Raw genomic sequence first — 24,822 nt, 5'->3', positions numbered from 1 at the left:
GTGTTTGCGTAGTGTAGGGGGTCATACTCCAGGTAGTGTTTTAGGGTTTAGGGCAGTGCCGTGATGTTTGTGTAGTGTAGGGGGTCGTGCTGGGGGTAGTGTTTTAGGGTTTAGGGCAGTGCAGTGGTTTTTGTGTTGTGTAGGGGTAGTTTTTTAGGTTTTAGGGTAGTGCCGTGGTGTTTGTGTAGTGTAGGGGGTCGTACTGGGGGTAGTGTTTTAGGGGTAATACAGTGGTGTTTGTGTAGTCTAGGGGGTCTTGCTGGGGTAGTGTTTTAGGGTTTAGGGTAGTGCAGTGGTGTTTGTGTAGTGTAGGGGGTCATGCTGGAGGTAGTGTTTTAGGGTTTAGGGTAGTACAGTGGTGTTTGTGTAGTGTAGGGGGTCATGCTGGGGTAGAGTTTTAGGGTCTAGGGAAGTGCAGTGGTGTTTGTATTGTGTAGGGGGTCCTGCTGGGAGGTAGTGTTTTAGGGTATAGGGTAGTACAGCGGTGTTTGGGTAGTGTAGGGGGTAGTGCTGGGGGTAGTGTTTTAGGGTTTAGGGTTGTGCATTGATGTTTGGGTAGTGTAGGGGGCTGTGCTGGGGAAGTTTTTAAGGGTTTAGGGTAGTGCAGGGGGTCGTGCTGGGGGCAGTGTTTTAGGGTTTAGGGTAGTGTAGTGGTGTTTGTGTTGTGTCGGGGTAGTGTTTTAGGTTTTGGGGTAGTGCCGTGGTGTTTTTGTAGTATAGTGGGTCGTACTGGGGGTAGTGTTTTAGGGTAATGCAGTGGTGTTTGTTTAGTGTAGGGGGTCTTGCTGGGGGTAGTGTTTTAGTGTTTAGGGTAGTGCAGTGGTGTTTGTGTATTGTAGGGGGCAAGCTGGGGGTAGTGTTTTAGGGTTTAGGGTAGTGCACTGGTGTTTGTGTAGTGTAGGGGGTCATGCTGTGGGTAGATTTATGGTTTATATTAAGGCAGTGGTGTTTGGGTAGTGTAGGTGGTTGTGCTACAGGTAATGTTTATTGGTTTAGGGTAGTGCAGTGGTGTTTGTGTAGTGTAGGGAGTCACGCTGGGGGTAGTGTTTAGGGTTTAGGGCAGTGCAGTGGTGTTTGTGTAGTGTAGGGGGTCATGCTGGGGGAGTGTTTTAGGGTTTAGGGTAGTGCAGTGGTGTTTGGGTAGTGTAGGGGGTCGTACTAGGGGTAATGTTTTAGGGTTTAGGGTAGTGCAGTGGTGTTTGTGTAGTGTAGGAGGTCATGCTGGAGGTAGTGTTTTAGGGTTTAGGGTAGTGCAGTGGTGTTTGTGTAGTGTAGGGGGTCATGCTGGGGTAGAGTTTTAGGGTTTAGGTTAGTGCAGTTGTGTTTGGGTAGTATAGGGGGTACTGCTGGGGTTAATATTTTACGGTAGTGCCGTGGTGCTTGTGTAGTGTAGGGGGTTGTGCTGGGGTAGTGTTTTAGCATTTAGGGTAGTGCAGTGGTGTTTGGGTAGTGTAGGGGTTCATGCTGTGGGTAGATATAGGGTTTAGGGTAGTGCAGTGGTGATTGTGTATTGTAATGGGTCGCACTGGGTTTAGAGTTTTAGGGTTTAGGGTAGTGCAGTGGTGTTTGGGTAGTGTAGGGTGTCGTGCTTGGTGTACTGTTTTAGGGTTTAGGGCAGTGCAGTGGTGTTTGTGTAGTGTAGGGATCATGCTGCAGGTAGTGTTTTAGGGTTTAGGGCAGTGCAGTGGTGTTTGTGTTGTGTAGGGGGTCATGCTGGGGGTAGTGTTTAGGGTTTAGGGCAGTGCAGTGGAGTTTGTGTAGTGTAGAGGGTCGTGCTGGGGGTAGTGTTTTAGGGTTTAGGGCAGTGCAGTGGTGTTTGTGTTGTGTAGGGGGAGTGTTTTAGGTGTTAGGGTAGTGACGTGGTGTTTGTGTAGTGTAGGGGTCGTACTGGGGTAGTGTTTTAGGGTAATGCAGTGGTGTTTGTGTAGTGTAGGGGGCCTTTCTGGGGATAGTGTTTTAGGGTTTAGGGTAGTGCAGTGTTTTTTGTGTAGTGTAGGGGGTCATGCTGGAGATAGTGTTTTATTGTTTAGGGTAGTACGGCGGTGTTTGTGTATTGTAGGGGGCAAGCTGGGGGTAGTGTTTTAGGGTTTAGGGTAGTGCACTGGTGTTTGTGTAGTGTAGGGGGTCATGCTGTGGGTAGATTTAGGGTTTATGTTAATGCAGTGGTGTTTGGGTGGTGTAGGTGGTTGTGCTGCAGGTAGTGTTTTAGGGTTTAGGGCAGTGCAGTGGTGTTTGTGTAGAGTAGGGGGTCATGCTGGGGGTAGTGTTTTAGGGTTTAGGGCAGTGCAATGGTATTTGTGTAGTGTAGGGGGTCTTGCTGTGGGTAGATATAGGGTTTAGGGTATTGCAGTGGGGTTTGTGTAGTGTAAGGGGTCGCACTGGGGGTAGTGTTTTAGGGTTTAGGGTAGTGCAGTGGTATTTGTGTATTGTAGGGGGTTATGCTGGGCATAGTGTTTTAGCGTTTAGGGTAGTGCAGTGGTGTTTGGGTAGTGCAGGGGGTCTTGCTGTGGGTAGATATAGGGTTTAGGGTATTGCAGTGGGGTTTGTGTAGTGTAAGGGGTCGCACTGGGGGTAGTGTTTTAGGGTTTAGGGTAGTGCAGTGGTGTTTGGGTATTGTAGGGGGTCATGCTGGGGGTAGTGTTTTAGGGTTTAGGGTAGTGCATTGGTGTTTGTGTAGTTTAGGGGTTCACGCTGGGGATAGTGTTTTATGGTTTAGGGTAGTGCAGTGGTGTTTGTGTAGTGTAGGGTTACGTGCTTGGGTAGTGTTTTAGGGTAGTGCAGTGGTGTTTTTGTAGTGTAGGGAGTCGTACTGTGGGTAGATTTAGGGTTTAGGATAGAGCAGTGGTGTTTGGGTTGTGTAGGGGGTCGTACTGGGGGTAGGGTTTAGGGTTTAGGGCAGTCCAGTGGTATTTGGGTAGTGTAGGGGGATCGTGCTGGTGGAAGTGTTATAGGGTTTAGGGCAGTGCAGTGGTGTTTGGGTTGTGTAGGGGGTCGTGCTGGGGGTAGTGTTTTAGGGCAGTGCAGAGGGGTTTGTGCAGTGTAGGGGTTCCTGCTGGGGGTAGTGTTTTAGGGCTTAGGGTAGTTCAGTGGTGTTTGGGTAGTGTTGGGGTGGTGTTTTAGGATTTAGGGAGGTGCAGTGGTATTTGTGTAGTGTAGTGGGTCACACTGGGAGTAGATGTAGGGTTGAGTGTAGTGCAGTGGTGTGTGTGTAGTATAGGGAGTCATGTTTTAGGATTTAGGGTAGTACAGTGGTGTTTGGGTAGTGCAGGGGGTTGTGCTGGGGGAAGTGTTTTAGAGTTTAGGATAGTGCAGTGGTGTTTGGGTAGTATAGGGGTCATGATGAGGGTAGTGTTATAGGGATTAGGGTAGTGCAGCAGTGTAGTGCAGTGGTGTTTGTGTAGTGTAGGGGTTCATGCTAGGGGTAGAGTTTTAGGGTTTAGGGTAGTGCAGTTGTGTTTGGGTAGTGGAGGGGGTACTACTGGGGTAGTGTTTTAGGGTTTAGGGTAGTGATGTGGTGTTGAGTAGTGTAGGGGGTACTGCTTGGGGAAGTGTTTTAGGATTTAGGGAAGTGCTGTGGTATTTGTGTAGTATTGGGCTAGTTGTGGGGGTAGTGTTTTAGGGTTTAGGTTAGTGCAGTTGTGTTTGGGTAGTGTAGGGGGTACTGCGGGGGGCAGTGTTTTACGGTAGTGCCGTGGTGTTTGTGTATTGTAGGGGGTCATGCTGGGGGGAGTGTTTTAGGGTTTAGGGTAGTGCAGTGGTGTTTGGGTAGTGTAGGGGGTCGTGCTAGGGGTAATGTTTTAGGGTTTAGGGTAGTGCAGTGGTGTTTCTATTGTGTAGGGGGTACTGCTGGGGGTAGTGTTTTAGGGTTTAGGGTAGTGCAGTGGTGTTTGGGTAGTGTAGGGTGTAGTGCTGGGGGTAGTATTTTAGGGTCGAGGGTTGTGCAGTGATGTTTGGGTAGTGTAGGGAGCTGTGCTGGGGAAGTGTTTAAGGGTTTAGGGTAGTGCAGTGGTGTTTGTGTAGTGTAGGGGTAGTGTTTTAGGTTTTAGGGTAGTGCTGTGGTGTTTGTGTAGTGTAGGGGGTCATACTGGGGGTAGTGTTTTAGGATAATACAGTGGTGTTTGTGTAGTGTAGGTGGTCTTGTTGGGGGTAGTGTTTTAGGGGTTAGGGTAGTGCAGTGGTGTTTGTGTATTGTAGTGGGCAAGCTGGGGGTAGTGTTTTAGGGTTTATGGTAGTGCCCTGGTGTTTGTGTAGTATAGGGGGTCATGCTGTGGGTAGATTTAGGGTTTATGTTAATGCAGTGGTGTTTGGGAAGTGTAAGTGGTCGTGCTGCAGGTAGTGTTTTAGGGTTTACGGCAGTGAAGTGGTGTTTCTGTAGTGTAGGGGGTCATGCTGGGGGTAGTGTTTAGGGGTTAGGGCAGTGCAGTGGTGTTTGTGTAGTGTAGGGCAGTGCAGTGGTGTTTGTGTAGTGTAGGGGGTCATACTGGGGGTAGTGTTTTAGGATAATACAGTGGTGTTTGTGTAGTGTAGGTGGTCTTGCTGGGGGTAGTGTTTTAGGGTTTACGGCAGTGAAGTGGTGTTTCTGTAGTGTAGGGGGTCATGGTGGGGGTAGTGTTTTAGGGTTTAGGGCAGTGCAGTGGTATTTGTGTAGTGTAGGGGATCGCGCCGGGGGTATTGTTTTAGGGATTAGGGCAGTGCAGTGGTGTTTGAGTATTGTAGGGCGTTGTGCTGGGGGTAGTGTTTTAGCGTTTAGGATAGTGCAGTGGTGTTTGGGTAGTGTAGGTGCTCATGCTGTGGGTAGATATAGGGTTTAGGGTATTGCAGTGGGGTTTGTGTAGTGTAAGGGGTCGCACTGGGGGTAGTGTTTTAGGGTTTAGGGTATTGCAGTGGGGTTTGTGTAGTGTAAGGGGTCGCACTGGGGGTAGTGTTTTAGGATTTAGTGTAGTGCAGTGGTGTTTGTGTATTGTAGGGGGCAAGCTTGGGGTACTGTTTTAGGGTTTAGGGCAGTGCAGTGGTGTTTGCGTAGTGTAGGGGGTGATACTCCAGGTAGTGTTTTAGGGTTTAGGGCAGTGCAGTGGTGTTTGTGTAGTGTAGGGGGTCGTGCTGGGGGTAGTGTTTTAGGGTTTAGGGCAGTGCAGTGGTTTTTGTGTTGTGTAGGGGTAGTGTTTTATGTTTTAGTGTAGTGCCGTGGTGTTTGTGTAGTGTAGGGGGTCGTACTGGGGGTAGTGTTTTAGGGTAATGCAGTGGTGTTTGTGTAGTCTAGGGGGTCTTGCTGGGGTAGTGTTTTAGGGTTTAGGGTAGTGCAGTGGTGTTTGTGTAGTGTAGGGGGTCATGCTGGAGGTAGTGTTTTAGGGTTTAGGGTAGTACAGTGGTGTTTGTGTAGTGTAGGGGGTCATGCTGGGGTTGAGTTTTAGGGTTTAGGGAAGTGCAGTGGTGTTTGTATTGTGTAGGGGGTCCTGCTGGGAGGTAGTGTTTTAGGGTATAGGGTAGTACAGCAGTGTTTGGGTAGTGTAGGGGGTAGTGCTGGGGGTAGTGTTTTAGGGTTTAGGGTTGTGCAGTGATGTTTGGGTAGTGTAGGGGCTGTGCTGGGGAAGTTTTTAAGGGTTTAGGGTAGTGCAGTGGCGTTTGTGTAGTGCAGGGGGTCATGCTGGGGGCAGTGTTTTAGGGTTTAGGGTAGTGTAGTGGTGTTTGTGTTGTGTAGGGGTAGTGTTTTAGGTTTTGGGGTAGTGCCGTGGTGTTTGTGTAGTGTAGTGGGTCGTACTGGGGGTAGTGTTTTAGGGTAATGCAGTGGTGTTTGTTTAGTGTAGGGGGTCTTGCTGGGGGTAGTGTTTTAGTGTTTAGGGTAGTGCAGTGGTGTTTGTGTATTGTAGGGGGCAAGCTGGGGGGGAGTGTTTTAGGGTTTAGGGTAGTGCACTGGTGTTTGTGTAGTGTAGGGGGTCATGCTGTGGGTAGATTTATGGTTTATGTTAAGGCAGTGGTGTTTGAGTAGTGTAGGTAGTTGTGCTGCAGGTATTGTTTATTGGTTTAGGGTAGTGCAGTGGTGTATGTGTAGTTTAGGGAGTCACGCTGGGGGTAGTGTTTAGGGTTTAGGGCAGTGCAGTGCAGTGGTGTTTGTGTAGTGTAGGGGGGTCATGCTGGGGGAGTGTTTTAGGGTTTAGGGTAGTGCAGTGGTGTTTGGGTAGTGTAGGGGGTCGTGCTAGGGGTAATGTTTTAGGGTTTAGGGTAGTGCAGTGGTGTTTGTGTAGTGTAGGAGGTCATGCTGGAGGTAGTGTTTTAGGGTTTAGGGTAGTGCAGTGGTGTTTATGTAGTGTAGGGGGTCATGCTGGGGTAGAGTTTTAGGGTTTAGGTTGGTGCAGTTGTGTTTGGGTAGTGTAGGGGGTACTGCTGGGATTTAATATTTTACGGTAGTGCCGTGGTGCTTGTGTAGTGTAGGGGGTTGTGCTGGGGTAGTGTTTTAGCATTTAGGGTAGTGCAGTGGTGTTTGGGTAGTATAGGGGGTCATGCTGTGGGTAGATATAGGGTTTAGGGTAGTGCAGTGGTGATTGTGTAGTGTAATGGGTCGCGCTGGGTGTAGAGTTTTAGGGTTTAGGGTAGTGTAGTGGTGTTTGGGTAGTGTAGGGGTCGTGCTGGGGGTACTGTTTTAGGGTTTAGGGCAGTGCAGTGGTGTTTGTGTAGTGTAGGGGTCATGCTGCAGGTAGTGTTTTAGGGTTTAGGGCAGTGCAGTGGTGTTTGTGTTGTGTAGGGGTAGTGTTGTAGGTGTCAGGGTAGTGACGTGGTGTTTGTGTAGTGTAGGGGGTCGTACTGGGGTAGTGTTTTAGGGTAATGCAGTGGTGTTTGTGTAGTGTAGGGGGTCGTACTGGGGTAGTGTTTTAGGGTAATGCAGTGGTGTTTGTGTAGTGTAGGGGGCCTTTCTGGGGATAGTGTTTTAGGGTTTACGGTAGTGCAGTGGTCTTTTTGTAGTGTAGGGGGTCATGCTGGAGATAGTGTTTTATTGTTTAGGGTAGTACGGTGGTGTTTGTGTATTGTAGGGGGCAAGCTGGGGGTAGTGTTTTAGGGTTTAGGGTAGTGCACTGGTGTTTGTGTAGTGTAGGGGGTCATGCTGTGGGTAGATTTAGGGTTTATGTTAATGCAGTGGTGTTTGGGTAGTGTAGGTGGTTGTGCTGCAGGTAGTGTTTTAGGGTTTAGGGCAGTGCAGTGGTGTTTGTGTAGAGGAGGGGCTCATGCTTGGGGTAGTGTTTTAGGGTTTAGGGCAGTGCAATGGTATTTGTGTAGTGTAGGGGGTCACGCCGGGGTATTGTTTTAGGGATTAGGACAGTTGTGTTTGAGTATTGTAGGGGGTTGTGCTGGGGGTAGTGTTTTAGCGTTTAGGGTAGTGCAGTGGTGTTTAGATAGTGCAGGGGGTCTTGCTGTGGGTAGATATGGGGATTAGGTAGTGCAGTGGTGTTTGGGTATTGTAGGGGGTCATGCTGGGGGTAGTGTTTAGGATTTATGGCAGTGCAGTGGTGTTTGTGTAGAGTAGGGGGTCATGCTGGGGGTAGTGTTTTAGGGTTTAGTGCAGTGCAATGGTATTTGTGTAGTGTAGGGGGTCGCGCCGGGGGTATTGTTTTAGGGATTAGGACAGTGGTGTTTGGGTAGTGTAGGGGTAGTGATAGGGGTAGTGATTTAGGCTTTTGGGTAGAGCAGTGGTGTTTCGGTAATGTAGGGGGTGGTACTGGGGTAGTGTTTTAGGGTTTAGGGTAGTGCAGTGGTGTTTGTGTATTGTAGGGGGCAAGCTGGGGGTAGTGTTTTAGGGTTTAGGGTAGTGCACTGGTGTTTGGGTAGTGTAGGGGTCATGCTGTGGGTAGATTTATGGTTTATGTTAAGGCAGTGGTGTTTGGGTAGTGTAGGTGGTTGTGCTGCAGGTAGTGTTTTATGGTTTAGGGCAGTGCAGTGGTGTTTGTGTAGTGTAGGTGGTCATGCTGGGGGTAGTGTTTAGGATTTAGGGCAGTGCAGCGGTGTTTGTGTAGTGTAGGGGGTCATGCTGGGGGGAGTGTTTTAGGGTTTAGGGTAGTGCAGTGGTGTTTGGGTAGTGTAGGGGGTCATGCTAGGGGTAATGTTTTAGGGTTTAGGGTAGTGCAGTGGTGTTTGTGTAGTGTAGGAGGTCATGCTGGAGGTAGTGTTTTAGGGTTTAGGGTAGTGCAGTGTTGTTTGTGTAGTGTAGGGGGTCATGCTGGGGTAGAGTTTTAGGGTTTAGGTTAGTGCAGTTGTGTTTTGGTAGTGTAGGGGGTACTGCTGGGGGTAGTATTTTATGGTAGTGCCGTGGTGCTTGTGTAGTGTAGGGGGTTGTGCTGGGGTAGTGTTTTAGCGTTTAGGGTAGTGCAGTGTTGTTTGGGTAGTGTAGGGGGTTGTGCTGTGGGTAGATATAGGGTTCAGGGTAGTGCAGTGGTGATTGTGTAGTGTAAGGGGTCACGCTCGGTATAGAGTTTTAGGGATTAGGGTAGTGCAATGGTGTTTGGGTAGTGTAGGGGGTCGTGCTCGGGGTACTGTTTTAGGGTTTAGGGCATTGCAGTGGTGTTTGTGTAGTGTAGGGTGTCATGCTGCAGGTCGTGTTTTAGGGTTTAGGGCAGTGCAGTGGTGTTTGTGTAGTGTAGGGGGTTATGCTGGGGGTAGTGTTTAGGGTTTAGGGCAGTGCAGTGGTGTTTGGGTAGTGTAGGGGCTCGTGCTGGGGGTGGTGTTTAAGGGTTTAGGGCAGTGCAGTGGTGTTTGTGTTGTGTAGGGGTAGTGTTTTAGGTTTTAGGGTAGTGCTGTGGTGTTTGTGTAGTGTAGGGGGTCGTACTGGGGGTAGTGTTTTAGGGTAATGCAGTGGTGTTTGTGTAGTGTAGGGGGTTTTGCTGGGGGTAGTGTTTTAGGGTTTAGGGTAGTGCAGTGGTGTTTGTGTAGTGTAGGGGGCAAGCTGGGGGTAGTGTTTTAGGGTTTAGGGTAGTGCACTGGTGTTTGTGTAGTGTAGGGGGTCATGCTGTGGGCAGATTTAGGGTTTATGTTAATGCAGTGGTGATTGGGTAGTGTAGGTGGTTGTGCTGCAGGTAGTGTTTTAGGGTTTAGGGCAGTGCTGTGGTGTTTGTGTAGTGTAGGGGGTCATGCTGGTGGTAGTGTTTAGGGTTTAGGGCAGTGCAGTGGTGTTTGTGTAGAGTAGGGGGTCACGCCGGGGGTATTGTTTTTGGGATTAGGACAGTGGTGTTTGAGTATTGTAGGGGGTTGTGCTGGGGGTAGTGTTTTAGCGTTTAGGGTAGTGCAGTGGTGTTTGGGTAGTGCAGGGGGTCTTGCTGTGGGTAGATATAGGGTTTAGGGTATTGCAGTGGGGTTTGTGTAGTGTAAGGGGTCGCACTGGGGGTAGTGTTTTAGGGTTTAGGGTAGTGCAGTGGTGTTTGTGTAGTGTAGGGGATTGTGTTTTAGTGTTTAGGGTAGTGCAGTGGTATTTGGGTAGTGTAGGGGGTTGTGCTGGGGTAGTGTTTTAGTGTTTAGGGTAGTGCAGTGTTGTTTGTGTAGTGTAGGGGGTCACATTTTAGGGTTTAGGGTAGTGCAGTGGTGTTTGGGTAGTGTAGGGGTTTGTGCTGGGGTAGATTTATGGTTTAGGGTAGTACAGTGGTGTTCGGGGAGTGTAGGGGGTCATGCTGGGGTTAGTGCAGTTGTATTTTTGTATTGTAATGGGATATGCTGGGGGAAGTGTCTTAGGGTTTAGGGAAGCGCAGTCGTGTTCGGGTAGTGTAAGGCGTCATGCTGGCGGTATTGCTTTAGGGTTTAGGGTAGTGCAGTGGTGTTTGTGTAGTGTAGGGGTCCATGCTGGGTATATTTAGGGTTTAGGGTAGTGCAGTGGTGTTTGTGTAGTAGAGGTGGTGCTGCTGGGGATTGTTTTAGGGTTTTGGGTAGCGCAGTGGTGTTTGTGGAGTGTAGGGGGTCGTGCTGGGGTTTGTGTTTTAGTGTTTCGGGTAGTGTAGTGGTGTTTGGGTAGTACAGGGGGTCATGCTGGGGGTAGTGTTTTAGGGTTTAGGGTAGTTCAGTGGTGTTTGGGTAGTCTGGCTGTCATGCTTTGGGTAGTGTTTTAGGGTTTAGGGAAGTGCAATAGGGTAGTGCAGTGGTGTTTGTGTAGTGTAGGGGGTCATGTTGGGGATAGGGTTTTAGGGTTTAGGGTAGTGCAGTTGTGTTTGGGTAGTGTAGGGGGTTCTGCTAGGGGTAATGTTTTAGGGTTTATGGTAGTGCTGTGGTGTTTGTGTGGTATAGGGGGTTGTGCTGGGGTAAGTGTTTTAAAGTTTAGAGTAGGGGAGTGGTGTTTGGGTAGTAACGGGATCGTGTGGGGGTAGAGTTTTAGGGTTTAGGGTAGTGCAGTGGTGTTTGTGTGGTGTAGGGGTCATGCTGGGGTAAGTGTTTTAGGGTTTAAGGTAGTGCAGTGGTGTTTGGGTAGTGTAGGGGGTCGTATTAGGGTAGTGTTTTGGGTTTAGTGTAGTGCAGTTGTGTTTTGTAGTGTAGGGGGTTGTGTTGGGGGTAGTGTTTTAGGGTGTAGGGTAGTGTAGTGGTGTTTGCGTAGTGTAGGGGGTTGTGCTGGGGATAGATGTAAGGTTTGTGGTAGTGCAGTTGTGTTTGGGTAGTGTAGGGGGTCATGCTAGGGGTAATGTTTTAGGGTTTAGGGTAGTGCAGTGGTGTTTGTGTAGTGTGGGGGGTTGTGCTGGGGGTAGATTTAGGGTTTAGGGTAGTGCAGTGATGTTTGGGTAGTGTAGGGAGTTGTGCTGGTTGTAGTGTTTTAGGGTTTAGGGTAGTGCAGTTATGTTTGGGTAGTGTAAGGTGTCGTGCTGGGGGTAGTGTTTTAGGGGTTAGGGTTGTGCTGTGGTGCTTGTGTAGTGTAGGGGGTAGTACTGGGGATAGTGTTTTAGGGTTTAGGGTAGTGCAGTGGTGTTTGGGTAGTGTAGGGGGTAGTGTTTTAGGGTTTAGGGTAGTGCAGTGGTGTTTGGGTAGTGTAGGGGGTAGTGCTGGGGGCAGTGTTTTAGGGTTTAGGGTTGTGCAGTGATGTTTGGGTAGAGAAGGGGGCTGTGCTGGGGAAGTTTTTAAGGGTTTAGGGTAGTGCAGTGGTGTTTGTGTAGTGCAGGGGGTCGTGCTGGGGGCAGTGTTTTAGGGTTTAGGGTAGTGCAGTGGTGTTTGTGTTGTGTGGGGGCAGTGTTTTAGGTTTTGGCGTAGTGCCGTGGTGTTTGTGTAGTGTAGGGGGTCGTACTTGGGGTAGTGTTTTAGGGTAATGCAGTGGTGTTTGTGTACTGTAGGGGGTCTTGCTCGGGGTAGTGTTTTAGGGTTTAGGGTAGTGCAGTGGTGTTTGTGTATTGTAGGGGGCAAGCTGGGGATAGTGTTTTAGGGTAGTGCACTGGTGTTTGTGCTGTGTAGGGGGTCATGCTGTGGGTAGAATTAGGGTTTATGTTAATGCAGTGGTGTTTGGGTCGTGTAGGTGGTTGTGCTGCATGTAGTGTTTTAGGGTTTAAGGCAGTGCAGTGGTGTTTGTGTAGTGTAGGGGGTCATGCTGGGGGTAGTGTTTAGGGTTTAGGGCAGTGCAGTGGTGTTTGTGTAGAGTAGGGGGTCTTGCTCGGGGTAGTGTTTTAGGGTTTAGGGTAGTGCAGTGGTGTTTGTATATTGTAGGGGGCAAGCTGGGGGTAGTGTTTTAGGGTTTAGGGTAGTGCACTGGTGTTTGTGTATTGTAGGGGGTCATGCTGTGTTTAGAATTAGGGTTTATGTTAATGCAGTGGTGTTTGGGTAGTGTAGGTGGTTGTGCTGCAGGTAGTGTTTTAGGGTTTACGGCAGTGAAGTGGTGTTTGTGTAGTGTAGGGGGTCATGCTGGGGGTAGTGTTTAGGGTTTAGGGCAGTGCAGTGGTGTTTGTGTAGTGCAGGGGGTCATGCTGGGGATAGTGTTTTAGGGTTTAGGGCAGTGCAGTGGTATTTGTGTAGTGTAGGGGATCGTGCCTGGGGTATTGTTTTAGGGATTAGGGCAGTGCAGTGGTGTTTGAGTATTGTAGGGGGTTGTGCTGGGGGTAGATATAGGGTTTAGGGTAGTGCAGTGGTGTTTGTGTAGTGTAAGGGGTCATGCTGGGGGTAGTGTTTTAGGGTTTAGGGTAGGGAAGTGGTGTTTGGGTAGTGTAGGGGGTCGTGCTTGGGGTACTGTTTTAGGGTTTAGGGCAGTGCAGCGGTGTTTGCGTAGTGTAGGGGGGTCATACTGCAGTTAGTGTTTTAGGGTTTAGGGCAGTGCATTGGTGTTTGTGTAGTGTAGGGGGTCGTGCTGGGGGTAGTGTTTTAGGGTTTAGGGCAGTGCAGTGGTGTTTGTGTTGTGTAGGGGTAGTGTTTTAGGTTTTAGGGTAGTGCCGTGGTGTTTGGGTAGTGTAGGTGGTTGTGCTGCAGGTAGTGTTTTAGGGTTTACGGCAGAGAAGTGGTGTTTGTGTAGTGTAGGGGGTCATGCTGGGGGTAGTGTTTAGGGTTTAGGGCAGTGCAGTGGTGTTTGTGTAGTGTAGGGGGTCATGCTGGGGGTAGAGTTTTAGGGTTTAGGGTAGTGCAGTGGTGTTTGTGTGGTGTAGGGGTCATGCTGGGGTAAGTGTTTTAGGGTTTAAGGTAGTGCAGTGGTGTTTGGGTAGTGTAGGGGGTCGTATTAGGGTAGTGTTTTGGGTTTAGTGTAGTGCAGTTGTGTTTTGTAGTGTAGGGGGTTGTGTTGGGGGTAGTGTTTTAGGGTGTAGGGTAGTGTAGTGGTGTTTGCGTAGTGTAGGGGGTTGTGCTGGGGATAGATGTAAGGTTTGTGGTAGTGCAGTTGTGTTTGGGTAGTGTAGGGGGTCATGCTAGGGGTAATGTTTTAGGGTTTAGGGTAGTGCAGTGGTGTTTGTGTAGTGTGGGGGGTTGTGCTGGGGGTAGATTTAGGGTTTAGGGTAGTGCAGTGATGTTTGGGTAGTGTAGGGAGTTGTGCTGGTTGTAGTGTTTTAGGGTTTAGGGTAGTGCAGTTATGTTTGGGTAGTGTAAGGTGTCGTGCTGGGGGTAGTGTTTTAGGGGTTAGGGTTGTGCTGTGGTGCTTGTGTAGTGTAGGGGGTAGTACTGGGGATAGTGTTTTAGGGTTTAGGGTAGTGCAGTGGTGTTTGGGTAGTGTAGGGGGTAGTGTTTTAGGGTTTAGGGTAGTGCAGTGGTGTTTGGGTAGTGTAGGGGGTAGTGCTGGGGGCAGTGTTTTAGGGTTTAGGGTTGTGCAGTGATGTTTGGGTAGAGAAGGGGGCTGTGCTGGGGAAGTTTTTAAGGGTTTAGGGTAGTGCAGTGGTGTTTGTGTAGTTCAGGGGGTCGTGCTGGGGGCAGTGTTTTAGGGTTTAGGGTAGTGCAGTGGTGTTTGTTTTGTGTGGGGGTAGTGTTTTAGGGTTTAGGGTAGTGCAGTGGTGTTTGTGTAGTTCAGGGGGTCGTGCTGGGGGCAGTGTTTTAGGGTTTAGGGTAGTGCAGTGGTGTTTGGGTAGTGTAGGGGGTAGTGTTTTAGGGTTTAGGGTAGTGCAGTGGTGTTTGTGTAGTGTAGGGGGTCGTACTTGGGGTAGTGTTTTAGGGTAATGCAGTGGTGTTTGTGTACTGTAGGGGGTCTTGCTCGGGGTAGTGTTTTAGGGTTTAGGGTAGTGCAGTGGTGTTTGTGTATTGTAGGGGGCAAGCTGGGGATAGTGTTTTAGGGTTTAGGGTAGTGCACTGGTGTTTGTGCTGTGTAGGGGGTAATGCTGTGGGTAGAATTAGGGTTTATGTTAATGCAGTGGTGTTTGGGTCGTGTAGGTGGTTGTGCTGCATGTAGTGTTTTAGGGTTTAAGGCAGTGCAGTGGTGTTTGTGTAGTGTAGGGGGTCATGCTGGGGGTAGTGTTTAGGGTTTAGGGCAGTGCAGTGGTGTTTGTGTAGAGTAGGGGGTCTTGCTCGGGGTAGTGTTTTAGGGTTTAGGGTAGTGCAGTGGTGTTTGTATATTGTAGGGGGCAAGCTGGGGGTAGTGTTTTAGGGTTTAGGGTAGTGCACTGGTGTTTGTGTATTGTAGAGGGTCATGCTGTGTTTAGAATTAGGGTTTATGTTAATGCAGTGGTGTTTGGGTAGTGTAGGTGGTTGTGCTGCAGGTAGTGTTTTAGGGTTTACGGCAGTGCAGTGGTGTTTGTGTAGTGCAGGGGGTCATGCTGGGGATAGTGTTTTAGGGTTTAGGGCAGTGCAGTGGTATTTGTGTAGTGTAGGGGATCGTGCCTGGGGTATTGTTTTAGGGATTAGGGCAGTGCAGTGGTGTTTGAGTATTGTAGGGGGTTGTGGCGGGGGTAGATATAGGGTTTAGGGTAGTGCAGTGGTGTTTGTGTAGTGTAAGGGGTCATGCTGGGGGTAGTGTTTTAGGGTTTAGGGTAGGGAAGTGGTGTTTGGGTAGTGTAGGGGGTCGTGCTTGGGTTCCTTTTTTAGGCTTTAGGGCAGTGCAGTGGTATTTGTGTAGTATAGGGGATCGTGACTGGGGTATTGTTTTAGGGATTAGGGCAGTGCAGTGGTGTTTGAGTATTGTAGGGGGTTGTGCTGGGGGTAGATATAGGGTTTAGAGTAGTGCAGTGGTGTTTGTGTAGTGTAAGGGGTCATGCTGAGGGTAGTGTTTTAGGGTTTAGGGTAGTGCAGTGGTGTTTGGGTAGTGTAGGGGGTCGTGCTTGGGGTACTGTTTTAGGGTTTAGGGCAGTGCAGCGGTGTTTGCGTAGTGTAGGGGGTCATACTGCAGTTAGTGTTTTAGGGTTTAGGGCAGTGCATTGGTGTTTGTGTAGTGGAGGGGGTCGTGCTGGGGGTAGTGTTTTAGGGTTTAGGGCAGTGCAGTGGTGTTTGTGTTGTGTAGGGGTAGTGTTTTAGGTTTTAGGGTAGTGCCGTGGTGTTTGGGTAGTGTAGGTGGTTGTGCTGCAGGTAGTGTTTTAGGGTTTACGGCAGAGAAGTGGTGTTTGTGTAGTGTAGGGGGTCATGCTGGGGGTAGTGTTTAGGGTTTAGGGCAGTGCAGTGGTGTTTGTGTAGTGTAGGGGGTCATGCTGGGGGTAGTGTTTTAGGGTTTAGGGCAGTGCAGTGGTATTTGTGTAGTGTAGGGGATCGTGCCTGGGGTATTGTTTTAGGGATTAGGGCAGTGCAGTGGTGTTTGAGTATTGTAGGGGGTTTTGCTGGGGGTAGATATAGGGTTTAGGGTAGTGAAGTGGTGTTTGTGTAGTGTAAGGGGTCATGCTGGGGGTAGTGTTTTAGGTTTTAGGGTAGTGCAGTGGTGTTTGGGTAGTGTAGGGGGTCGTGCTTGGGGTACTGTTTTAGGGTTTAGGGCAGTGCAGCGGTGTTTGCGTAGTGTAGGGGGTCATACTGCAGTTAGTGTTGTAGGGTTTAGGGCAGTGCATTGGTGTTTGTGTAGTGTAGGGGGTCGTGCTGGGGTAGTGTTTTAGGGTTTAGGGCAGTGCAGTGGTGTTTGTGTTGTGTAGGGGTAGTGTTTTAGGTTTTAGGGTAGTGCCGTGGTGTTTTTGTAGTGTAGGGGGTCGTACTGGGGGTAGTGTTTTAGGGTAATGCAGTGGTGTTTGTGTAGTGTAGGGGGTCTTGCTGGGGGTAGTGTTTTAGGGTTTAGGGTAGTGCAGTGGTGTTTGTGTAGTGTAGGGGGTCATGCTGGAGGTAGTGTTTTAGGGTTTAGGGTAGTGCAGTCGTGTTTGTGTAGTGTAGGGGGTCATGCTGGGGTAGAGTTTTAGGGTTTAGGGTAGTGCAGTGGTGTTTGTATTGTGTAGGGGGCCTGCTGGGGGGTAGTGTTTTAGGGTATAGTGTAGTGCAGCGATGTTTGGGTAGTGTAGGGGGTAGTGCTGGCGGTAGTGTTTTAGGGTTTAGGGTTGTGCAGTGATGTTTGGGTAGTGTAGGGGGCTGTGCTGGGGAAGTTTTTAAGGGTTTAGGGTAGTGCAGTGACGTTTGTGTAGTGCAGGGGGTCGTGCTGGGGGCAGTGTTTTAGGGTTTAGGGTAGTGTAGTGGTGTTTGTGTTGTGTAGGGGTAGTGTTTTAGGTTTTGGTGTAGGTCCGTGGTGTTTGTGTAGTATAGTGGGTCATACTGGGGGTAGTGTTTTAGGGTAAGGCAGTGGTGTTTGTGTAGTGTAGGGGGTTTTGCTGGGGGTAGTGTTTTAGGGTTTAGGGTAGTGCAGTGGTGTTTGTGTATTGTAGGGGGCAAGCTGGGGGTAGTGTTTTAGGGTTTAGGGTAGTACACTGGTGTTTGTGTAGTGTAGGGGGTCATGCTGTGGGTAGATTTATGGTTTATGTTAAGGCAGTGGTGTTTGGGTAGTGTAGGTGGTTGTGCTGCAGGTAGTGTTTTATGGTTTAGGGCAGTGCAGTGGTGTTTGTGTAGTGTAGGGAGTCACGCTGGGGGTAGTGTTTAGGGTTTAGGGCAGTGCAGTGGTGTTTGGGTAGTGTAGGGGGTCGTGCTAGGGGTAATGTTTTAGGGTTTAGGGTAGTGCAGTGGTGTTTGTGTAGTGTAGGAGGTCATGCTGGAGGTAGTGTTTTAGGGTTTAGGGTAGTGCAGTGGTGTTTGTGTAGTGTAGGGGGTCATGCTGGGGTAGAGTTTTAGGGTTTAGGTTAGTGCAGTTGTGTTTGGGTAGTGTAGGGGGTACTGCTGGGGTAGTATTTTACGGTAGTGCCGTGGTGCTTGTGTAGTATAGGGGGTTGTGCTGGGGTAGTGTTTTAGCATTTAGGGTAGTGTATTAGCGTTTAGGGTAGTGCAGTGCTGTTTGGGTAGTGTAGGGGGTAATGCTGTGGGTAGATATAGGGTTTAGGGTAGTACAGTGGTGATTGTGTAGTGTAAGGGGTCGCGCTGGGTGTAGAGTTTTAGGATTTAGGGTAGTGCAGTGGTGCTTGGGTAGTGTAGGGGGTCGTGCTGGGGGTACTGTTTCAGGGTTTAAGGCAGTGCAGTGGTGTTTGTGTAGTGTAGGGGGTCATGCTGCAGGTAGTGTTTTAGGGTTTAGGGCAGTGCAGTGGTGTTTGTGTAGTGTAGGGGTCATGCTGGGGGTATTGTTTAGGGCAGTGCAGTGGTGTTTTTGTAGTGTAGGGGGTCGTGCTGGGGGTAGTGTTTTAGGGTTTAGGGCAGTGCAGTGGTGTTTGTGTAGTGTAGGGGGTCATGCTGGAGGTAGTGTTTTAGGGTTTAGGGTAGTGCAGTGGTGTTTCTGTAGTGTAGGGGGTCATGCTGGGGTAGAGTTTTAAGGTTTAGGGTAGTGCAGTGGTGTTTGTATTGTGTAGGGGGACCTGCTGGGGGGTAGTGTTTTAGGGTATAGGGTAGTACAGCGGTGTTTGGGTAGTGTATGGTGTAGTGCTTGGGGTAGTGTTTTAGGGTTTAGGGTTGTGCAGTGATGGTCGGGTAGTGTAGGGGGCTGTGCTGGGGAAGTTTTTAAGGGTTTAGGGTAGTGCAGTGGCGTTTGTGTAGTGCAGGGGGTCGTGCTGGGGGCAGTGTTTTAGGGTTTAGGGTAGTGTAGTGGTGTTTGTGTAGTGTAGGAAGTCATGCTGGAGGTAGTGTTTTAGGGTTTAGGGTAGTGCAGTGGTGTTTGTGTATTGTAGGGGGTCATGCTGTGGGTAGATTTATGGTTTATGTTAAGGCAGTGGTGTTTGGGTAGTGTAGGTGTTTGTGCTGCAGGTAGTGTTTTATGGTTTAGGGCAGTGCAGTGGTGTTTGTGTAGTGTAGGGAGTCACGCTGGGGGTAGTGTTTAGGGTTTATGGCAGTGCAGTGGTGTTTGGGTAGTGTAGGGGGTCGTGCTAGGGGTAATGTTTTAGGGTTTAGGGTAGTGCAGTGATGTTTGTGTAGTGTAGGAGGTCATGCTGGAGGTAGTGTTTTAGGGTTTAGGGTAGTGCAGTGGTGTTTGTGTAGTGTAGGGGGTCATGCTGGGGTAGAGTTTTAGGGTTTAGGTTAGTGCAGTTGTGTTTGGGTAGTGTAGGGGGTACTGCTGGGGGTAGTATTTTACGGTAGTGCCGTGGTGCTTGTGTAGTGTAGGGGGTTGTGCTGGGGTAGTGTTTTAGCGTTTAGGGTAGTGCAGTGCTGTTTGGGTAGTGTAGGGGGTCATGCTGTGGGTAGATATAGGGTTTAGGGTAGTGCAGTGGTGATTGTGTAGTGTAAGGGGTCACGCTGGGGGTACTGTTTTAGGGTTTAGGGCAGTGCAGTGGTGTTTGTGTAGTATAGGGGGTCATGCTGCAGGTAGTGTTTTAGGGTTTAGGGTAGTGCAGTGGTGTTTGTGTAGTGTAGGGGTCATGCTGGGGGTAGTGTTTAGGGCAGTGCAGTGGTGTTTGTGTAGTGTAGGGGGTCGTGCTGGGGGTAGTGTTTTAGGGTTTAGGGCCGTGCAGTGGTGTTTGTGTTGTGTAGGGGTAGTGTTTTAGGTTTTAGAGTAGTGCCGTGGTGTTTGTGTAGTGTAGGGGGTCGTACTGGGGTAGTGTTTTAGGGTAATGCAGTGGTGTTTGTGTAGTGTAGGGGGTCTTGCTGGGGTAGTGTTTTAGGGTTTAGGGTAGTGCAGTGGTGTTTGTGTAATGTAGGGGGTCATGCTGGAGGTAGTGTTTTAGGGTTTAGGGTAGTGCAGTGGTGTTTGTATTGTGTAGGGGGTCCCGCTGGGGGGTAGTGTTTTAGGGTATAGGGTAATACAGCGGTGTTTGGGTAGTGTAGGGGGTAGTGCTGGGGGTAGTGTTTTAGGGTTTAGGGTTGTGCAGTGATGTTTGGGTAGTGTAGGGGGCTGTGATGGGGAAGTTTTTAAGGGTTTAGGGTAGTGCAGTGGCGTTTGTGTAGTGCAGGGGGTCGTGCTGGGGGCAGTGTTTTAGGGTTTAGGGTAGTGTAGTGGTGTTTGTGTTATGTAGGGGTAGTGTTTTAGGTTTTGGGGTAGGTCTGTGGTGTTTGTGTAGTGTAGTGGGTCGTACTGGGGGTAGTGTTTTAGGGTAAGGCAGTGGTGTTTGTGTAGTGTAGGGGGTCTTGCTGGGGGTAGTGTTTTAGGGTTTAGGGTAGTGCAGTGGTGTTTGTGTATTGTAGGGGGCAAGCTGGGGGTAGTGTTTTAGGGTTTAGGGTAGTGCACTGGTGTTTGTGTAGTGTAGGGGGTCATGCCGTGGGTAGATTTATGGTTTATGTTAAGGCAGTGGTGTTTGGGTAGTGTAGGTGGTTGTGCTGCAGGTAGTGTTTTATGGTTTAGGGCAGTGCAGTGGTGTTTGTGTAGTGTAGGGAGTCACGCTGGGGGTAGTGTTTAGGGTTTAGGGCAGTGCAGTGGTGTTTGTGTAGTGTAGGGGGTCATGGTGCAGGTAGTGTTTTAGGGTTTAGGGCAGTGCAGTGGTGTTTGTGTAGTGTAGGGGTCATGCTGGGGGTAGTGTTTAGGGCAGTGCACTGGTGTTTGTGTAGTGTAGGGGGTCATGCTGTGGGTAGAACTAGGATTTATGTCAATGCAGTGGTGTTTGGGTAGTGTAGGTGGTTGTGCTGCAGGTCGTGTTTTAGGGTTTAGGGCAGTGCAGTGGTGTTTGTGTAGTGTAGGGGGTCATGCTGGGGGTAGTGTTTAGGGCAGTGCAGTGGTGTTTGTGTAGAGTAGGGGGTCATGCTGGGGGTAGTGTTTTAGGGTTTAGGGCAGTGCAATGGTATTTGTGTAGTGTAGGGGATCGTGCCTGGGGTATTGTTTTAGGGATTAGGGCAGTGCAGTGGTGTTTAAGTATTGTAGGGGGTTGTGCTGGGGGTAGATATAGGGTTTAGGGTAGTGCAGTGGTGTTTGTGTAGTGTAAGGGGTCATGCTGGGGGTAGTGTTTTAGGGTTTAGGGTTTGGTGTTTGTGTAGTGTAGGGGGTCATGGTGCAGGTAGTGTTTTAGGGTTTAGGGCAGTGCAGTGGTGTTTGTGTAGTGTAGGGGTCATGCTGGGGGTAGTGTTTAGGGCAGTGCACTGGTGTTTGTGTAGTGTAGGGGGTCATGCTGTGGGTAGATTTAGGATTTATGTCAATGCAGTGGTGTTTGGGTAGTGTAGGTGGTTGTGCTGCAGGTCGTGTTTTAGGGTTTAGGGTAGTGCAGTGGTGTTTGTGTAGTGTAGGGGGTCATGCTGGGGGTAGTGTTTAGGGCAGTGCAGTGGTGTTTGTGTAGAGTAGGGGGTCATGCTGGGGGTAGTGTTTTAGGGTTTAGGGCAGTGCAATAGTATTTGTGTAGTGTAGGGGATCGTGCCTGGGGTATTGTTTTAGGGATTAGGGCAGTGCAGTGGTGTTTAAGTATTGTAGGGGGTTGTGCTGGGGGTAGATATAGGGTTTAGGGTAGTGCAGTGGTGTTTGTGTAGTGTAAGGGGTCATGCTGGGGGTATTGTTTTAGGGATTAGGGTAGTGCAGTGGTGCTTGGGTAGTGTAGGGGGTCGTGCTGGGGGTACTGTTTTAGGGTTTAAGGCAGTGCAGTGGTGTTTGTGTAGTATAGGGGGTCATGCTGCAAGTAGTGTTTTAGGGTTTAGGGCAGTGCAGTGGTGTTTGTGTAGTGTAGGGGTCATGCTGGGGGTATTGTTTAGGGCAGTGCAGTGGTGTTTGTGTAGTGTAGGGGGTAGTGCTGGGGGTAGTGTTTTAGGGTTTAGGGCAGTGCAGTGGTGTTTGTGTTGTGTAGGGGAAGTGTTTTAGGTTTTAGGGTAGTGACGTGGTGTTTGTGTAGTGTAGGGGGTCGTACTGGGGTAGTGTTTTAGGGTAATGCAGTGGTGTTTGTGTAGTGTAGGGGATCGTGCCTGGGGTATTGTTTTAGGGATTAGGGCAGTGCAGTGGTGTTTAAGTATTGTAGGGGGTTGTGCTGGGGGTAGATATAGGGTTTAGGGTAGTGCAGTGGTGTTTGTGTAGTGTAGGGGGTCATGCTGGAGGTAGTGTTTTAGGGTTTAGGGTAGTGCAGTGGTGTTTGTGTAGTGTAGGGGGTCATGCTGGGGTAGAGTTTTAAGGTTTAGGGTAGTGCAGTGGTGTTTGTATTGTGTAGGGGGTCCTGCTGGGGGGTAGTGTTTTAGGGTATAGGGTAGTACAGCGGTGTTTGGGTATTGTATGGTGTAGTGCTTGGGGTAGTGTTTTAGGGTTTAGGGTTGTGCAGTGATGGTTGGGTAGTGTAGGGGGCTGTGCTGGGGAAGTTTTTACGGGTTTAGGGTGGTGCAGTGGCGTTTGTGTAGTGCAGGGGGTCGTGCTGGGGGCAGTGTTTTAGGGTTTAGGGTAGTGTAGTGGTGTTTGTGTAGTGTAGGAAGTCATGCTGGAGGTAGTGTTTTAGGGTTTAGGGTAGTACAGTGGTGTTTGTGTATTGTAGGGGGTCATGCTGTGGGTAGATTTATGGTTTATGTTAAGGCAGTGGTGTTTGGGTAGTGTAGGTGGTTGTGCTGCAGGTAGTGTTTTATGGTTTAGGGCAGTGCAGTGGTGTTTGTGTAGTGTAGGGAGTCACGCTGGGGGTAGTGTTTAGGGTTTATGGCAGTGCAGTGGTGTTTGGGTAGTGTAGGTGGTCGTGCTAGGGGTAATGTTTTAGGGTTTAGCGTAGTGCAGTGATGTTTGTGTAGTGTAGGAGGTCATGCTGGAGGTAGTGTTTTAGGGTTTAGGGTAGTGCAGTGGTGTTTGTGTAGTGTAGGGGGTCATGCTGGGGTAGAGTTTTAGGGTTTAGGTTAGTGCAGTTGTAATTGGGTAGTGTAGGGGGTACTGCTGGGGGTAGTATTTTACGGTAGTGCCGTGGTGCTTGTGTAGTGTAGGGGGTTGTGCTGGGGTAGTGTTTTAGCGTTTAGGGTAGTGCAGTGCTGTTTGGGTAGTGTAGGGGGTCATGCTGTGGGTAGATATAGGGTTTAGGGTAGTGCAGTGGTGATTGTGTAGTGTAAGGGGTCGCGCTGGGTGTAGAGTTTTAGGATTTAGGGTAGTGCAGTGGTGTTTGGGTAGTGTAGGGGGTCGTGCTGGGGGTACTGTTTTAGGGTTTAGGGCAGTGCAGTGGTGTTTGTGTAGTATAGGGGGTCATGCTGCAGGTAGTGTTTTAGGGTTTAGGGCAGTGCAGTGGTGTTTGTGTAGTGTAGGGGTCATGCTGGGGGTAGTGTTTAGGGCAGTGCAGTGGTGTTTGTGTAGTGTAGGGGGTCGTGCTGGGGGTAGTGTTTTAGGGTTTAGGGCCGTGCAGTGGTGTTTGTGTTGTGTAGGGGTAGTGTTTTAGGTTTTAGGGTAGTGCCGTGGTGTTTGTGTAGTGTAGGGGGTCGTACTGGGGTAGTGTTTTAGGGTAATGCAGTGGTGTTTGTGTAGTGTAGGGGGTCTTGCTGGGGGTAGTGTTTTAGGGTTTAGGGTAGTGCAGTGGTGTTTGTGTAATGTAGGGAGTCATGCTGGAGGTAGTGTTTTAGGGTTTAGGGTAGTGCAGTGGTGTTTGTGTAGTGTAGGGGGTCATGCTGGGGTAGAATTTTAGGGTTTAGGGTTGTGCAGTGGTGTTTGTATTGTGTAGGGGGTCCCGCTGGGGGGTAGTGTTTTAGGGTATAGGGTAATACAGCGGTGTTTGGGTAGTGTAGGGGGTAGTGCTGGGGGTAGTGTTTTAGGGTTTAGGGTTGTGCAGTGATGTTTGGGTAGTGTAGGGGCTGTGCTGGGGACGTTTTTAAGGGTTTAGGGTAGTGCAGTGGCGTTTGTGTAGTGCACGGGGTCGTGCTGGGGGCAGTGTTTTAGGGTTTAGGGTAGTGTAGTGGTGTTTGTGTTATGTAGGGGTAGTGTTTTAGGTTTTGGGGTAGGTCTGTGGTGTTTGTGTAGTGTAGTGGGTCGTACTGGGGGTAGTGTTTTAGGGTAAGGCAGTGGTGTTTGTGTAGTGTAGGGGGTCTTGCTGGGGGTAGTGTTTTAGGGTTTAGGGTAGTGCAGTGGTGTTTGTGTATTGTAGGGGGCAAGCTGGGGGTAGTGTTTTAGGGTTTAGGGTAGTGCACTGGTGTTTGTGTAGTGTAGGGGGTCATGCCGTGGGTAGATTTATGGTTTATGTTAAGGCAGTGGTGTTTGGGTAGTGTAGGTGGTTGTGCTGCAGGTAGTGTTTTATGGTTTAGGGCAGTGCAGTGGTGTTTGTGTAGTGTAGGGAGTCACGCTGGGGGTAGTGTTTAGGGTTTATGGCAGTGCAGTGGTGTTTGGGTAGTGTAGGGGGTTGTGCTAGGGGTAATGTTTTAGGGTTTAGGGTAGTGCAGTGATGTTTGTGTAGTGTAGGAGGTCATGCTGGAGGTAGTGTTTTAGGGTTTAGGGTAGTGCAGTGGTGTTTGTGTAGTGTAGGGGGTCATGCTGGGGTAGAGTTTTAGGGTTTAGGTTAGTGCAGTTGTGTTTGGGTAGTGTAGGGGGTACTGCTGGGGGTAGTATTTTACGGTAGTGCCGTGGTGCTTGTGTAGTGTAGGGGGTTGTGCTGGGGTAGTGTTTTAGCGTTTAGGGTAGTGCAGTGCTGTTTGGGTAGTGTAGGGGGTCATGCTGTGGGTAGATATAGGGTTTAGGGTAGTGCAGTGGTGATTGTGTAGTATAGGGGGTCATGCTGCAGGTAGTGTTTTAGGGTTTAGGGTAGTGCAGTGGTGTTTGTGTAGTGTAGGGGTCATGCTGGGGGTAGTGTTTAGGGCAGTGCAGTGGTGTTTGTGTAGTGTAGGGGGTCGTGCTGGGGGTAGTGTTTTAGGGTTTAGGGCCGTGCAGTGGTGTTTGTGTTGTGTAGGGGTAGTGTTTTAGGTTTTAGAGTAGTGCCGTGGTGTTTGTGTAGTGTAGGGGGTCGTACTGGGGTAGTGTTTTAGGGTAATGCAGTGGTGTTTGTGTAGTGTAGGGGGTCTTGCTGGGGTAGTGTTTTAGGGTTTAGGGTAGTGCAGTGGTGTTTGTGTAATGTAGGGGGTCATGCTGGAGGTAGTGTTTTAGGGTTTAGGGTAGTGCAGTGGTGTTTGTATTGTGTAGGGGGTCCCGCTGGGGGGTAGTGTTTTAGGGTATAGGGTAATACAGCGGTGTTTGGGTAGTGTAGGGGGTAGTGCTGGGGGTAGTGTTTTAGGGTTTAGGGTTGTGCAGTGATGTTTGGGTAGTGTAGGGGGCTGTGCTGGGGAAGTTTTTAAGGGTTTAGGGTAGTGCAGTGGCGTTTGTGTAGTGCAGGGGGTCGTGCTGGGGGCAGTGTTTTAGGGTTTAGGGTAGTGTAGTGGTGTTTGTGTTATGTAGGGGTAGTGTTTTAGGTTTTGGGGTAGGTCTGTGGTGTTTGTGTAGTGTAGTGGGTCGTACTGGGGGTAGTGTTTTAGGGTAAGGCAGTGGTGTTTGTGTAGTGTAGGGGGTCTTGCTGGGGGTAGTGTTTTAGGGTTTAGGGTAGTGCAGTGGTGTTTGTGTATTGTAGGGGGCAAGCTGGGGGTAGTGTTTTAGGGTTTAGGGTAGTGCACTGGTGTTTGTGTAGTGTAGGGGGTCATGCCGTGGGTAGATTTATGGTTTATGTTAAGGCAGTGGTGTTTGGGTAGTGTAGGTGGTTGTGCTGCAGGTAGTGTTTTATGGTTTAGGGCAGTGCAGTGGTGTTTGTGTAGTGTAGGGAGTCACGCTGGGGGTAGTGTTTAGGGTTTAGGGCAGTGCAGTGGTGTTTGTGTAGTGTAGGGGGTCATGGTGCAGGTAGTGTTTTAGGGTTTAGGGCAGTGCAGTGGTGTTTGTGTAGTGTAGGGGTCATGCTGGGGGTAGTGTTTAGGGCAGTGCACTGGTGTTTGTGTAGTGTAGGGGGTCATGCTGTGGGTAGAACTAGGATTTATGTCAATGCAGTGGTGTTTGGGTAGTGTAGGTGGTTGTGCTGCAGGTCGTGTTTTAGGGTTTAGGGCAGTGCAGTGGTGTTTGTGTAGTGTAGGGGGTCATGCTGGGGGTAGTGTTTAGGGCAGTGCAGTGGTGTTTGTGTAGAGTAGGGGGTCATGCTGGGGGTA

This window comes from Triturus cristatus, chromosome 1_1, assembly GCF_964204655.1.
Source record: "Triturus cristatus chromosome 1_1, aTriCri1.1, whole genome shotgun sequence".
NCBI classification, from domain to species: Eukaryota; Metazoa; Chordata; class Amphibia; order Caudata; family Salamandridae; genus Triturus; species Triturus cristatus.
This window is presented reverse-complemented; position numbering follows the sequence as displayed.